The 15474-nt window shown below is 45.9% G+C and overlaps 1 long non-coding RNA gene across 1 annotated transcript in view; it reads right to left on the bottom strand.

The window, feature by feature from the left end:
• Positions 1-15474, bottom strand: part of LOC134929403 (uncharacterized) — a 198008-nt gene that overhangs the window by 107356 nt on the left and 75178 nt on the right. The window lies entirely within an intron of this gene.

The raw sequence follows: 15474 nt of genomic DNA, 5'->3' as shown, positions 1-15474 counted from the left end.
CAGTAGTGCAAATTTATTCACATTTTATCATGCGATAGTGTCTCTTATTCACGTTATATCACACAGTAGTACCACTTTACCTTATATACATTATTACTCACAGTAGTGCCCCTTATTAAGATTACATCACAGTGAATTGCTCCTTATTCACACCATATTGCTTTTTATTCTTATTAAACCACACAGTAGTGCCCTTTCTTTATGTTACGTCACACAGTGGAGCACCTTATACCAGTGGCGTGCGGTGAGGTCAGTGGCTGGTGAGGCACTACAGCCATAATGTCCACCGCATCCTGCCGATGACCCCTACCGCTACCGAGCCAATGCCCGACACTGCCTCTGAGCCGATGCCCGCTGCCACCGCCAATGGCTTACAAACTCGCCCACCATCAACTGACCCAGCCCTCCGCCACTAATTTGCATCTCAGTCCGATGCCGCCAATGCCCGCTGCCTGCCTACTCATCATACTTGTTGTATATTGTACATTTTTACAGAAAAAAAATAAAAAATTAGTGTTTGGGACTGGGAAGGGAGTGGGAGGAGGGCATGAATGCAATTTTGTTGTCCAGGGCTTCCATTAACTTAATGGAGAAGGGGCTGAATGGGTTAAAAAAATGTAAAAAAAAAATGCGTGAGGTCCCCCCTCCTAAGTATAACCAGCCTCGGGCTCTTTGAGCTGGTCCTGGTTGTTTAAATACTGGGGAAAAAATTGGACAGGGGTTCCCCGTATTTAGACAACCAGCACCGGGCTCTTAGTCCGGTCCTGGTTCCAAAAATATGGGGAACAAAAGATGTAGGGGTTCCCCGTATTTTTAAAACCAGCACCGAGCTCCACTAGCCATGGACATAATGCCACAGCCGGGGGACACATTTATGTAGGTCCCTGCGGCCGTGGCATTACCCCCCCAACTAGTCACCCCTGGCCGGGGTTCCCTGGAGGAGTGTGGACCCCTTAAATCAAGGGGTCACCACCCCTCCAGGCACCCAAGGGCCAGGGTTGAAGCCCGAGGCTGTCCCTAGCACCCCTGGGCGGTGGGTGCCGGGCTGATAGCCATGTGTGTAAAAAAAAGAATATTGTTTTTTGTTGTGGAACTACAAGGCCCATCAAGCCTCCCCCGCTTGCTGGTACTTGGAGAACCTCAAGTACCAGCATGCAGGGAAATAACGGGCCCGCTGGTACCTGTAGTTCTACAACAACAAAAATACCCAAATAAAAACACAACTCACACACCGTGAAAGAAAACATTTATTAAAACACACTTACACACTCACACATACTTACCTACATCCCACGCCGGTCACGTCCACTTGTCCAGTAGAATCCAATAGGGGTACCTGTAAAAATGAGAGACAGATTACTTACCTACATCCCACGCCGATCACGTCCACTTGTCCAGTAGAATCCAATAGGGTAGGGGTACCTGTAAAAATTAACATTATACTTACAAACTGAGAGAGAGAGAGAGAGAGAGAGAGAGAGAGAGAGAGAGGGCGGGATGTACTAAGCAGTAATATAGCAGTAAAACCTGTTACCAGCCGATGTCTTTTCCCCGTATGTTCTATTAATCCTCAGCCTACTGCGCTGTCTGTTGCTTCCGCATCTCCTGTTACACGTGACTTCTTCGGCACGGTACCTGCTCTCATAGGTAGCCTATTGTTCCACCATAGGCACTGTATGTACGAACGTACAGGACCCGTCACCTCCAGGCATATGTGCCATCGTTTAATGATCGGAGGTGATGGGTCCCGTACGTTCGTATATACGGTGCCCACGGTGGACCAATAGGCTACCTATGAGAGCAGGTATCGTGCAGAAGTCACGTGTAACAGGTGCAAGTCACAGGCTGGGGGTTAAATAAATACGGGGAAAAGATATTGAGCTGGTAGGACACACACACAACCCTACCTGCTGCTGGGGAGAGCCACACGCAGCACGCACACACCCCTACCTGCTGCTGGGGAGAGCCGCACGAGACCGACACACACACACACACACACACACACACCCTACCTGCTGCTGCTGGGGATACCTGCTGCTGGGGAGAGCCGCACGAGACCAGCACCCCCCCACCCTAGCCGCACGAGACCGACCCCCCCCCACCTGCTGTGGATACCTGCTGCTGGGGAGAGACACACGAGACCGACACACACACACACACCCCTACCTACTGCTGCACACACACACACACATACACACACCCCTACCTGCTGCTGCACCCCCCACCTTCCTCCTACCTGCTGCTGGATACAATAACCTGCTGCTGGACATCCCGCCCCCCCACACCTGCTGCTGCTGTGGACACACACACGCAACACACACACACACACTACCTCTGCTGCTGCTGCTGCTGGACCCCCCCCCCCCCCCCCCTGCTGCTGCTGGACACCCACACAACACACACACACTACCTCCGCTGCTGCTGGGGAGAGCCGCACCGGAGGAGAGAGAGCCGCTCCGGTCAGTGGGAGGGCGGAGGAGGGGATAGCCGCACACCACGGCGCTTGGGTCAGCAGGAAGTCGGAGGAGGTCGGGGGAGAGCCGCACTCCCACCTACCTCCAGCGACACCGCCGGGACCCGTCGCCTCCAGCGTCGCATGTGTGGGATTGGACAGCGGATCCAGCACTGGATCCGCTGTCCAATCACAGGTGCCTCGCTGACATGGGGGTGGTGACCCTGTCAGCGAGGCACTTGTAGAAGTGCCGCTTTGCCTATCTTTTTGAATGGGCTTTTACAGCCCAGTGCTTGGCCCCGCCCCTGCTCAGTCCCGTTTCCATTATGTTTGGGAAGCACTGCTATCAGTGCCTCCCAAACACATTTAAACCAGGAAAATTATTAGAATTACATAAAGAATATACTTTTGACACAGAATATGTGTCATAAGTATCTTCTTTATATTATTTTAATAATTAATCACAGGGGAGGCACTGCCTCCCCTGACTGCACGTCCCTGCCTTATACACATATGCCACACATTAGTAATTAGTGATGTGCACCGGACATTTTTCGGGTTTTGTGTTTTGGTTTTGGATTCGGTTCCGCGGCCGTGTTTTGGATTCGGACGCGTTTTGGCAAAACCTCCCTGAAATTTTTTTGTCGGATTCGTGTGTGTTTTGGATTCGTTTTTTTTATACAAAAAACCCTCAAAAACAGCTTAAATCATAGAATTTGGGGGTCATTTTGATCCCATAGTATTATTAACCTCAATAACCATAATTTAAACTCATTTTCAGTATATTCTGAACACATCGCAATATTATTTTTAGTCCTAAAATTTGCACCGAGGTCGCTGGATGGCTAAGCTAAGCGACACAAGTGGCCGACACAAACACCTGGCCCATCTAGGAGTGGCATTGCAGTGTCAGGCAGGATGGCACTTCAAAAAAATTGTCCCCAAACAGCACATGATGCAAAGAAAAAAAGAGGCGCAATGAGGTAGCTGTGAGACTAAGCTAAGCGACCCAAGTGGCCGACACAAACACCTGGCCCATCTAGGAGTGGCACTGCAGTGTCAGACAGGATGGCACTTCAAAAAAATAGTCCCCAAACAGCACATGATGCAAAGAAAAAAATAGGCGCACCAAGGTCGCTGTGTGACTAAGCTAAGCGACACAAGTAGCCGACACAAACACCTGGCCCATCTAGGAGTGGCACTGCAGTGTCAGGCAGGATGGCACTTCAAAAAAATAGTCCCCAAACAGCACATGATGCAAAGAAAAAAAGAGGCGCAATGAGGTAGCTGTGTGACTAAGCTAAGCGACCCAAGTGGCCGACACAAACACCTGGCCCATCTAGGAGTGGCACTGCAGTGTCAGACAGGATGGCAGATTAAATTTTTTTTCCCCAAACAGCACATGCTGCAAAGAAAAAAAGAGGCGCAATGAGGTAGCTGTGTGACTAAGCTAAGCGACACAAGTGGCCGACACAAACACCTGGCCCATCTAGGAGTGGCACTGCAGTGTCAGGCAGGATGGCACTTCAAAAAAATTGTCCCCAAACAGCACATGATGCAAAGAAAAAAAGAGGCGCACCAAGGTCGCTGTGTGACTAAGCTAAGCGACCCAAGTGGCCGACACAAACACCTGGCCCATCTAGGAGTGGCACTGCAGTGTCAGGCAGGATGGCAATTCAAAAAAATTGTCCCCAAACAGCACATGATGCAAAGAAAAATGAAAGAAAAAAGAGGTGCATTATGGAATTGTCCTTGGGCCCTCCCACCCACCCTTATGTTGTAAAAACAGGACATGCACACTTTAACGAACCCATCATTTCAGCGACAGGGTCTGCCACACGACTGTGACTGAAATGACTGGTTGGTTTGGGCCCCCACCAAAAAAAGAAGCAATCAATCTCTCCTTGCACACACTGGCTCAACAGAGGCAAGATGTCCACCTCATCATCATCCTCCGATTCCTCACCCCTTTCACTGTGTACATCCCCCTCCTCACAGATTATTAATTCGTCCCCACTGGAATCCACCATCTCAGGTCCCTGTGTACTTTCTGGAAGCAATTGCTGCTGGTGAATGTCTCCACGGAGGAATTGATTATAATTCATTTTGATGAACATCATCTTCTCCACATTTTCTGGAAGTAACCTCGTACGCCGATTGCTGACAAGGTGAGCGGCTGCACTAAACACTCTTTCAGAGTACACACTGGAGGGAGGGCAACTTAGGTAGAATAAAGCCAGTTTGTGCAAGGTCCTCCAAATTGCCTCTTTTTCCTGCCAGTATACGTACGGACTGTCTGACGTGCCTACTTGGATGCGGTCACTCATATAATCCTCCACCATTTTTTCAATGGTGAGAGAATCATATGCAGTGACAGTAGACGACATGTCAGTAATCGTTGGCAGGTCCTTCAGTCCGGACCAGATGTCAGCACTCGCTCCAGACTGCCTTGCATCACCGCCAGTGGGTGGGCTCGGAATTCTTAGCCTTTTCCTCGCACCCCCAGTTGCGGGAGAATGTGAAGGAGGAGATGTTGACGGGTCACGTTCCGCTTGACTTGACAATTATCTCACCAGCAGGTCTTTGAACCTCTGCAGACTTGTGTCTGCCGGAAAGAGAGATACAACGTAGGTTTTAAATCTAGGATCGAGCACGGTGGCCAAAATGTAGTGCTCTGATTTCAACAGATTGACCACCCGTGAATCCTGGTTAAGCGAATTAAGGGCTCCATCCACAAGTCCCACATGCCTAGCGGAATCGCTCTGTTTTAGCTCCTCCTTCAATGTCTCCAGCTTCTACTGCAAAAGCCTGATGAGGGGAATGACCTGACTCAGGCTGGCAGTGTCTGAACTGACTTCACGTGTGGCAAGTTCAAAGGGTTGCAGAACCTTGCACAACGTTGAAATCGTTCTCCACTGCACTTGAGTCAGGTGCATTTCCCCTCCTTTGCCTATATCGTGGGCAGATGTATAGGCTTGAATGGCCTTTTGCTGCTCCTCCATCCTCTGAAGCATATAGAGGGTTGAATTCCACCTCTTTACCACCTCTTGCTTCAGATGATGGCAGGGCAGGTTCAGGAATGTTTGGTGGTGCTCAAGTCTTTGGTACGCGGTGGCTGAATGCCGAAAGTGGCCCGCAATTCTTCGGGCCACTGACAGCATCTCTTGCACGCCCCTGTCGGTTTTTACATAATTCTGCACCACCAAATTCAATGTATGTGCAAAACATGGGACGTGCTGGAATTTGCCCAGATGTAATGCACGCACAATATTGCTGGCGTTGTCCGATGTCACAAATCCCCAGGAGAGTCCAATTGGGGTAAGCCATTCTGCGATGATGTTCCTCAGTTTCCGTAAGAGGTTGTCAGCTGTGTGCCTCTTCTGGAAAGCGGTGAGACAAAGCGTAGCCTGCCTAGGAACGAGTTGGCATTGGCGAGATGCTGCTACTGGTGCCGCCGCTGCTGTTCTTGCTGCGGGAGGCAATATATCTACCCAGTGGGCTGTCACAGTCATATAGTCCTGAGTCTGCCCTGCTCCACTTGTCCACATGTCCGTGGTTAAGTGGACATTGGGTACAACTGCATTTTTCAGGACACTGGTGACTCTTTTTCTGACGTCTGTGTACATTTTCGGTATCGCCTGCCTAGAGAAATGGAACCTAGATGGTATTTGGTACCGGGGACACAGTACCTCAATCAAGTCTCTAGTTGCCTCTGAATTAACGGTGGATACCGGAACCACGTTTCTCACCACCCAGGCTGCCAAGGCCTGAGTTATCCGCTTTGCAGCAGGATGACTGCTGTGATATTTCATCTTCCTCGCAAAGGACTGTTGGACAGTCAATTGCTTACTGGAAGTAGTGCAAGTGGTCTTCCGACTTCCCCTCTGGGATGACGATCGACTCCCAGCAGCAACAACAGCAGCGCCAGCAGCAGTAGGCGTTACACTCAAGGATGCATCGGAGGAATCCCAGGCAGGAGAGGACTCGTCATACTTGCCAGTGACATGGCCTGCAGGACTATTGGCTGGTGTGGTTTGCAGGAGCTTGGTTACAAGAGGAAGGGATTTAGTGGTCAGTGGACTGCTTCCGCTGTCATCCAAAGTTTTTGAACTTGTCACTGACTTCTGATGAATGCGGTCCAGGTGATGTATAAGGGAGGATGTTCCGAGGTGGTTAACGTCCTTACCCCTACTTATTACAGCTTGACAAAGGCAACACACGGCTTGACACCTGTTGTCCGCATTTGTGTTGAAATAATCCCACACCGAAGAGGTGATTTTTTTTGTATTTTGACCAGGCATGTCAATGGCCATATTCGTCCCACGGACAACAGGTGTCTCTCCGGGTGCCTGACTTAAACAAACCACCTCACCATCAGAATCCTCCTTGTCAATTTCCTCCCCAGCGCCAGCAACACCCATATCCTCATCCTGGTGTACTTCAACAGTGACATCTTCAATTTGACTATCAGGAACTGGACTGCGGGTGCTCCTTCCAGCACTTGCAGGGGGCGTGCAAATGGTGGAAGGCGCAAGCTCTTCCCGACCAGTGTTGGGAAGGTCAGGCATCGCAACCGACACAATTGGACTCTCCTTGGGGATTTGTGATTTAGAAGAACGCACAGTTCTTTGCTGTGCTTTTGCCAGCTTAAGTCTTTTCATTTTTCTAGCGAGAGGATGAGTGCTTCCATCCTCATGTGAATCTGAACCACTAGCCATGAACATAGGCCAGGGCCTCAGCCGTTCCTTGCCACTCCGTGTCGTAAATGGCATATTGGCAAGTTTACGCTTCTCATCAGACGCTTTCAATTTTGATTTTTGGGTCATTTTATGAACTTTTGTTTTTTGGATTTTACATGCTCTCTACTATGACATTGGGCATCGGCCTTAGCAGACGACGTTGATGGCATTTCATCATCTCGGCCATGACTAGTGGCAGCAGCTTCAGCACGAGGTGGAAGTGGATATGATCTTTCCTTATTTTAACCTCCACATTTTTGTTCTCCATTTTTTAATGTGTGGAATTATATGCCAGTATCAATAGCAATGGCCTACTACTATATATACTGCGCACAACTGAAATGCACCACAGGTATGGATGGATAGTATACTTGACGACACAGAGGTAGGTACAGCAGTGGCCTACTGTACCGTACTGCTATATATACTATATACTGGTGGTCAGCAAACTGTGCAAAACTGAAATGCACCACAGGTACGGATGGATAGTATACTTGACGACACAGAGGTAGGTACAGCAGTGGCCTACTGTACCGTACTGCTATATAATATATACTGGTGGTCAGCAAACTGTGCAAAACTGAAATGCACCACAGGTATGGATGGATAGTATACTTGACGACACAGAGGTAGGTACAGCAGTGGCCTACTGTACCGTAATGCTATATATTATATACTGGTGGTCAGCAAACTGTGCAAAACTGAAATGCACCACAGGTATGGATGGATAGTATACTTGACGACACAGAGGTAGGTACAGCAGTGGCCTACTGTACCGTACTACTATATATATTAAATACTGGTGGTCAGCAAACTGTGCAAAACTGATATGCACCACAGGTATGGATGGATAGTATACTTGATGACACAGAGGTAGGTACAGCAGTGGCCTACTGTACCGTACTGCTATATATTATATACTGGTGGTCAGCAAACTGTGCAAAAACTGAAATGCACCACAGGTATGGATGGATAGTATACTTGACGACACAGAGGTAGATACAGCAGTGGCCTACTGTACCGTACTGCTATATATATTATATACTGGTGCTCAGCAAACTGTGCAAAACTGAAATGCACCACAGGTATGGATGGATAGTATACTTGACGACACAGAGGTAGGTACAGCAGTGGCCTACTGTTCCGTACTGCTATATATATTATATACTGATGGTCAGCAAACTGTGCAAAACTGAAATGCACCACAGGTATGGATGGATAGTATACTTGACGACACAGAGGTAGGTACAGCAGTGGCCTACTGTACCGTACTGCTATATATTATATACTGGTGGTCAGCAAACTGTGCAAAAATGAAATGCACCACAGGTATGGATGGATAGTATACTTGACGACACAGAGGTAGGTACAGCAGTGGCCTACTGTACCGTAATGCTATATATTATATACTGGTGGTCAGCTTACTGTGCAAAACTGAAATGCACCACAGGTATGGATGGATAGTATACTTGACGACACAGAGGTAGGTACAGCAGTGGCCTTCTGTACCGTACTCCTATATATTATATACTGGTGGTCAGCAAAATTATGCACTGTACTCCTACTATATACTGTCTACAATGCAGCACAGATATGGAGTGTTTTTAAGGCAGACAACGTATACTGGTGGTCACTGGTCAGCAAAACTCTGCACTGTACTCCTCCTATATAATATTATACTGGTGGTCCCCAGTCCCCACAATAAAGCAGCACACTGAGCACAGATATGGAGTGTTTTTCAGGCAGACAACGTATACTGGTGGTCACTGTCAGCAAAACTCTGCACTGTACTCCTGCTATATAATACAGCTACTCCCCAGTCCCCACAGTTAAGCAGTGTGAGCACAGATATATGCAGCACCCTGAGCACAGATAAGGAGCGTTTTTTTCAGGCAGAGAACGGATAAAACTGGTGGTCACTGATCAGCAAAACTCTGCACTGTACTCCTCCTATACTATACAGCTGCTCCCCAGTCCTCCCCACAATTAAGCAATAAAGCACAATCAAGTTCAACAATAAACGGAGAGGACGCCAGCCACGTCCTCTCCCTAACATTTCCAATGCACGAGTGAAAATGGCGGCGACGTGCGGCTGCTTATATAGAATCCGAATCTCGCGAGAATCCGACAGCGGGATGATGACGTTCGGGCGCGCTCGGGTTAACCGAGCCATACGGGAGAATCCGAGTATGCCTCGGACCCGTGTAAAATTGGTGAAGTTCGGGGGGGTTCGGTTTCCGAGGAACCGAACCCGCTCATCTCTATTAGTAATGCATTTATAAACATAATACCACACAGTAATGCCCCTTACACATATGCCAAACACTACTGCACAACCAACCCAGCCGCACACAGTACTCACACGGCCGCTAACACTGTGACCTCTGCTTGGATACAGATGTGTCCTTATACATTTTGCCTCAATATGCTATGCAGCAGGAGATGCCTGGCGTGAGTCAGCTGGCAGCTCTGCTAACGTTGGGCGCCTTTCTCGATGAAAATGCATCCTATTTGCATTACTATGTGCACAAGCAGCTTCTGCTGATTAAAATGCCTATATTCTGTGTGTGACTGTGGCTGTACCTGCATACGAAATGCTACGTTACAGTGATTTCGAGGAATACACTGTAATGTAGCATTTCGTATGCAGATACAGCCACAGCCACACACAGAATATAGGCATGCCGCATATCATTTTAGTCAGCAGAAGCTGCTTGTGCCCTGGGCATACCAAATGCCGTAGGCGTTTGCCTATGCCTAGGGCTGGCTCTGATGAGAGAGACATGGAAAAACACAGGAAATATGTGGTGAGAGAGACACAGGAGGGTAGGAGAGACATAGGAGGAACAGGGGCTAAATTGGTAAGGAGAGGTGTTGAGAGTGACATGGGAGGGATAGAGAAGTGGTGAGAGGAGAAAAAGGGGGAAAAGTGGATGGGAGGAATAATGGGAGATGAGATGGTGGAAGAGAGGGCAAAAAACCCTGCAATACTGGTCATGATAGCTCGCAACCCAGCAAATGACAGGTCCTACATACTGTATCAATACTATTTTATAAAAATATTATTAAAAAAATTATTATTATTTTTATTAAGAGAGCTTTAATAAATATTAATTACAGGTTGAGTATCCCTTATCCAAAATGCTTGGGACCAAAGGTATTTTGGATATCGGATTTTTCCGTATTTTGGAATAATTAGATACCATAATGAGATATCATGGTGATGGGACCTAAATCTAAGCACAGAATGCATTTATGTTACATATACACCCTAAACACACAGCCTGAAGGTAATTTTAGCCAATATTTTTTATAACTTTGTGCATTAAACAAAGTGTGTGTACATTCACACAATTCATTTATGTTTCATACACACCTTATATACACAGCCTGAAGGTCATTTAATACAATATTATTAATAACTTTGTGTATTAAACAAAGTTTGTGTACATTGAGCCATCAAAAAACAAAGGTTTCACTATCTCACTCTCACTCAAAAAAGTCTGTATTTCGGAATATTCCGTATTTCGGAATATTTGGATATGGGATACTCAACCTGTATATTAAAGGGTAAATATTAATTGACAATTGGTGTTTAAAAGTGTTTTTATGACATAGATAACATTTATTGCTGTATGGCTATATAAATATTTCCTGCATCATAAATTAATGGCCCTCATTCCGAGTTGTTCGCTAAGAGTCATCGCATCGCAAATTTACGAAATGTAAGTATCTGCGCATGCGCAAATGCGTGATTACGCATGCGCGAGTACATACGTACGACAACTGTGCAAAATTACTTAGAAAAAAAAAAGCCGTAACTGGCAACCGAAAACGAGGAGTGGCGTGGGCGTTGCGGAGGCGCGACTTCGCAATACTCCGACATGGGCGTGAAAGTGGGCGTACAGTGTGGGAGTATGCAACTCGCAATGGGCGTGTTTTTAGCAAATAAACATTGTCGCTGTTAAAACTAACATAGGAAACCGTAGCAACATTCACGCAGCAGCAGAGTAGGTCTGCAGTTACTCTACATTTGCGAAGTACTGGTACAAGTGTGTATGCAGTAATTAGCAGTTAATTGGATATCACATTCATCTGATGTCCAATTACTTGTTAATTAATGAGCAGATGAAAGTTACCAACCAGCAATTGTCTGAACACACATTACATGTTTAGTCTACTCACATAGAAATCTCACACACTGCCAAATAAGGGTTTTGTTTTTTTTGGAAATTGTTGTGTAAGCCTTTTTAAAACTTGTTTTAATGTGTGTAAGACTCCCAAATACAAGCAAATGAAAATTTTTGTGAAAGTGTTTGAAATCTGCATAATTGTTTAAAAATAAACCAACACCAACATAATGCAGCATACACTTTAATTTAGGCTTAAAAGTCACAATAATATTTGATTATAATATCTGACAATGTTTGAAATGATGTCCTGTTGACCCTAGATATTTATAAAAAGCGTCGTGTCTGTTTACTTAATATGGACATTAGAGTGTGGTGCAAAGCATACCTTTTTTTTTTTTTTTTTTTCCAATTTTTAAGGAGAATTAGCAGATTGGTCTACAAGTGTCTATATGCTGACCTAATCTTTCTGGAACTGCATTACCTGGAAGAAACTGCTCAAATTTTTGAAATATATTTTTTATTACTATATAATTTTTTGACAACATTTAAACATGGCTCCACATGAGTCGCACAGGCAGAGATGGACCAAGCAGCAAGCAGATGGCACTGACAATCATTAGATAGCAGAACTCAGTACTCTGCAAAAGTCTGCTTCTGACAAAAGTATATATTTAAAGCATAAATAAAACATGACACACCCTGCCACACACACATTTTAAACCAAATGAGAAAGAATTAGGATCCACCACACAAACACAACAATACATAGCACACTAGTAAGAGGAAGATGGCTCTGGTGTTTATACACATAAACTCACAGGCTACAATACATCCAAACAGAAAAAATACATTTCACTAAGAGGGAGTTATCCATTCTGGTCACACAAGCCAACTCCAAAAATACAGAGAGGCAACATCAAAAACATGGGTGCTGCCCATCTGGAGAGACATCATTTTCTTCTTTTTCTCCCCGCCTGAGGCTGTTCTTCTTTGGAAGGTCTGCGGAGCGACCTTCGTTGGGCCTGCCCAGTGGGCTGTTCTTCCTGGGCAGGGGCAGGGGAGGGAGCCGATGTGGGTGGCTCTCTGCCACTGTGGGCAAGGGAGACAGCGATGGCCTGGAGCCCTTGCAAGATGTTATTTGCAAGGGTTTGGAATGAGGAGGCAAGTTGTTCTTGGCCCTGCCTGATCTCTGCCAGACCTTGGCAGAGTTGAGCAACACCTTGCTCAACACAGGTTCGGTGCTCAGTGAGCCGGACAGCTATCTGGCTTACCTCCCGGATGACCCCGTCTTGAAACCGATTTAGGCTCTCACCATACCTAGCGATTTCAAGCAGGATCTCCGGGATAGCAGAGGGTTGGGTGGGGGGGCCAGTAGGAACCTGCAGAGGTGGGATTTGTTGGCCCACACTGCCAGACTCACTAGGTCCCTCCACCTCAGCCTCAACCACATAACCGGCCTGTGACTCAAACTGTTCACCCCCCTGTGCTGTGTTTTGTGGCAAGCAAATAGAAGAATGTGTGGGAAAAAAGTAGGATACAAAATTAGTTTATTATTATAAATACTGTCAAAATTACAGACAAATAAATGTGTAAACTTACCTTCCAAGTCATGTCCCGTCAGGATCTCAGGCAGGTCCGTGTCCATATGAGACACCCCTTGGCCCTCCTCATAACTGACACAGGGCATCGCCATCTCCTCCAAGTCAGTATACTCCACAGCGACAGGTGCTCCTCCACCTGTAGCCCTTGAGGCATTCCACTCCGCAGCCCTCTTTGCCTTCAGGCGGGATTTGAAGTCGGCCCACCTACATATGTATTGTGAAAGAGGGACAAAGTAGAGTCTTATTATTTGTCTAAGCTAATATATAGGACACGTGTTCTGCTTGTGTTTGCTAGACATAACATCACATGCAGGGGCGGATTGGGAACAAAAAACGGCCCTGGAAAAATTTGTACTAGTGGCCCCACATGGGCAGCATCAGGGGTTTAAGGTCTAGCCATGGGCCATGGCAGCAGCACCCTACCCCCATGACTTTCCAGATAGTGGGCATGTCCAGCATCAAGGGTGAAGTTAAAAAGAAATAAAATTAAATATTATTAGCACATTATATGATACACATTCAGAATTTAGGAAACTATATAATTCTTTAGAAAGATATATTTTCTTGCTTATTACACCAACCGTATCCCAATCACTATTCACTCAGTCTTATATGTCAGCCAAGCAGGCAGACAGAGCATACACTAGATCATCTGCAATCACAGGCTAAGTGGCAAAGTCATTTTCACATATGCAAATTATTTAGCATCTTATTCATTATGTCTATAAAAAGGACCACATGTCCTCAAACAGAACAGGCCCTGTGGATGCACCGGCCCACCGGGAATCTTCCCTGTAAACACTATGGCCAACCCGCCTCTGATCACATGTAACTACATTTTTTAGTCAACTTAGCACAGAAAAAGGACTGTCAATATGCACTTACCGTCGTCTCACTTCCTGTGATGTTCTGACGACAGAGCCAACTTCATTCACAGATTTGGTGATGTCTCTCCAGATTCGTTCTTTTGAAGCAGCCCCCATGTTTTTTGGCCCTCTATGGATTTTGGACATGGCCTGCGTGACCAAGACACGCAACTCCCTCTTAGTGAATGCAGGCTGTCTTTTCTTCCGTCTGGAGGTAGCCTGTGAGGTTTCTTGTTGTTCATCACCATCTTCCTCCTCACTAGCAGCTTCTGTCTGTTGTGTTTGTGTGGCTAAAGCCAATTCTCCCTCAGTTTGGTCACTTTGTGTGTGTGGCAGAGTATCCCCAGTCAATTGTTGTGGTTCAGAAGCAGACATTTGCAGAGTACTAGGTCCTGCCTCTTCAACATCCGCAGAGGCGTATTCCAGCATGCGCCGTTGGCAATCTATGCGTCTTTTCCGCAATGCCATCTCCTGCTCTGCAATGCGGTCCATCTCTGCAGCGATTTGCTCACGAGAAGCCATGTTTGTGATGACGTGTGTACGCCGAGGTGTGTGCTTATATACCTACGTGTGAATCGTTAATTCACACAGCTGTACACTGTTATTCTGGTTAATGATTGCACTGCTTATTTAAGGGCCTACTTTGCACGCTGTGAGTGTAGGTAGTTTGGAGTTTCAGTTGTTTGTTGGCTTGTGCGTGAAGGTGCTTGTGGAATTTGCAGAGTGAGTAATTGTCAAGCATACCTTTGTCATTTTGTTTGCGTTTTGAATCTAGACAGTGTTGCATTTGTTATGCGTTTTTTCGTTTGTGAGTATTCTTGATTCTTTTTTTTTTTTTTTTTTTTTTGTTAAAAATTTTTATTAAAAATTTATTGTTTTAAATATTTTAAAAACATAACTATTTTGCAAGTCCATTTGTGAAAATAAACCTGTGCTTCTTTGTTTTGACTGTCATTTGTGTTCTCTTGTAGGTGTTTGCTTTTGGGAGAAATATCCCTGGTTTCATTTATTTTCTGGGTGTGCTACTGAACACCAAGTCTTTCTTTTTTTTGGAGCAGGTAAGTGCCCTTGGCCTGTGTTGGTGCCTGTTTGTTTTAATGGTCTGTATGCTGTTTTTTGACTGTCATTTGTGTTCTCTTGTAGGTGTTTGCTTTTGGGAGAAATATCCCTGGTTTCATTTATTTTCTGGGTGTGCTACTGAACACCAAGTCTTTCTTTTTTTTGGAGCAGGTAAGTGCCCTTGGCCTGTGTTGGTGCCTGTTTGTTTTAATGGTCTGTATGCTGTTTTTTGACTGTCATTTGTGTTCTCTTGTAGGTGTTTGCTTTTGGGAGAAATATCCCTGGTTTCATTTATTTTCTGGGTGTGCTACTGAACACCAAGTCTTTCTTTTTTTTGGAGCAGGTAAGTGCCCTTGGCCTGTGTTGGTGCCTGTTTGTTTTAATGGTCTGTATGCTGTTTTTTGACTGTCATTTGTGTTCTCTTGTAGGTGTTTGCTTTTGGGAGAAATATCCCTGGTTTCATTTATTTTCTGGGTGTGCTACTGAACACCAAGTCTTTCTTTTTTTTGGAGCAGGTAAGTGCCCTTGGCCTGTGTTGGTGCCTGTTTGTTTTAATGGTCTGTATGCTGTTTTTTGACTGTCATTTGTGTTCTCTTGTAGGTGTTTGCTTTTGGGAGAAATATC

This window comes from Pseudophryne corroboree, chromosome 5 (genome assembly GCF_028390025.1).
Source record: "Pseudophryne corroboree isolate aPseCor3 chromosome 5, aPseCor3.hap2, whole genome shotgun sequence".
Lineage (NCBI taxonomy): Eukaryota > Metazoa > Chordata > Amphibia > Anura > Myobatrachidae > Pseudophryne > Pseudophryne corroboree.
This window is presented reverse-complemented; position numbering and strand designations above follow the sequence as displayed.